This window comes from Cibotium barometz, chromosome 12, assembly GCF_041138505.1.
Source record: "Cibotium barometz isolate CiBa-2024 chromosome 12, ASM4113850v1, whole genome shotgun sequence".
NCBI classification, from domain to species: Eukaryota; Viridiplantae; Streptophyta; class Polypodiopsida; order Cyatheales; family Cibotiaceae; genus Cibotium; species Cibotium barometz.
The window spans coordinates 5,272,870-5,274,199 of record NC_141057.1 but is presented as its reverse complement, the minus strand read 5'-3'; positions in this window follow the sequence as shown (position 1 = coordinate 5,274,199).

The window sequence follows — 1,330 nt, the reverse complement described above, 5'->3', positions numbered from 1 at the left end:
AAATACCCAAAAAATCCTAGTAAATATCCTGATAAATACTGGATGATATCTAGGGTTCTAGATGCTATGCATGAATGATGTGCAATATGCAAGATGCTTTCTGATGCAAACCCTAAGGTTTCTACTCACTGTATATGCATGAATGCGTCTCTTTAATTGGGTTAAGGGACTTAGACTGACTGACTGACTGACTGACTTGCTATGGCTGAGAATGACCTACGTAGCTCGTGCCTGACTTATCCTAGACTGAGGATTACAATGGGGTCACGGCGTACAACAAATATCATCTTGAAAGGAACTAATACTGTTACAATGTTGCACTGATGATGATGAGCCAGTTTGTCACCATGCACTACAGTGCAAAGTGCATGTGACAATTGGTGAGGTCGGGCGCCTTATCTACAACTAACATCTGTCACAGCCCGTCCCAAGGTGGTTTGGAGAGTTATTGTTCAACGTTCCACAAAGGGGGGTTGGGCATCATCGATCCAGCATTTTAGACCAAAGCTTTGCTGGGCAAGCCTATTGTTTGCAGTCTCCAGCTACGGGGGAGAGGATTTTCTTCTTGCCCACTCTTTTGAGGACAAGTTTGCAGCAAGCCTCTTCTGTGCCTAAGAGGCTTTTTGCTCTACGCTCTTCTATGTGCCACCCACTTGTGATAAGGAGCGTTTTTGTCAACCCTTGATGTGGAACAAGCTCACCCACTTTCCCTCAGGTTACTTTCTCTGCCCCCATTTTCACATATCTTGGGGCCTTCTCAACTTGGGCCCCGCCTAGTCCACAGGCTTTTGGGTGCAGTCCCCAGCCCTGCCCTCCCCCCCCCCCCCCCCAAAAAAAAGGAGAAAACAATACAGCAGGAAAGACCTGAACCACAATATCAACTCAGTCATTCCTCTCAATCGACAATTCCCTTAGCCTTGCCTTGATGTGGAACAAGCTCACCCGCCTTCCCTCAGGTTACTTTCTCAGCCCCCATTCTCACATATCTTGGGGCCTTCTCAACTTGGGCCCCGCCTAGTCGGCAGGCTTTTGGGTGCGGTCCCAAGCGCCCCCCATGTGGAACAAGCTCATCTGCCTTCCCTCAGGTTACTTTCTCAGCCCCCGTTATCACATATGTTGGGGCCTTCTCAACTCAAGAAGGGAAGCGGAAGGCAAGGAGGCAAGAGGCAGGAGAGGGTGGTACACAGGCTGTATGTGGATCTCCAGAGCACAGCCACTCTGTAACTTTAAGAAATCACTCAATTGCCAAATCTATCCCTGGAATGAATTGATATTAAAATTTAAGAGGAAAAACAATTTTAAAAAAATGAAATTTTGTACTCACAGACAA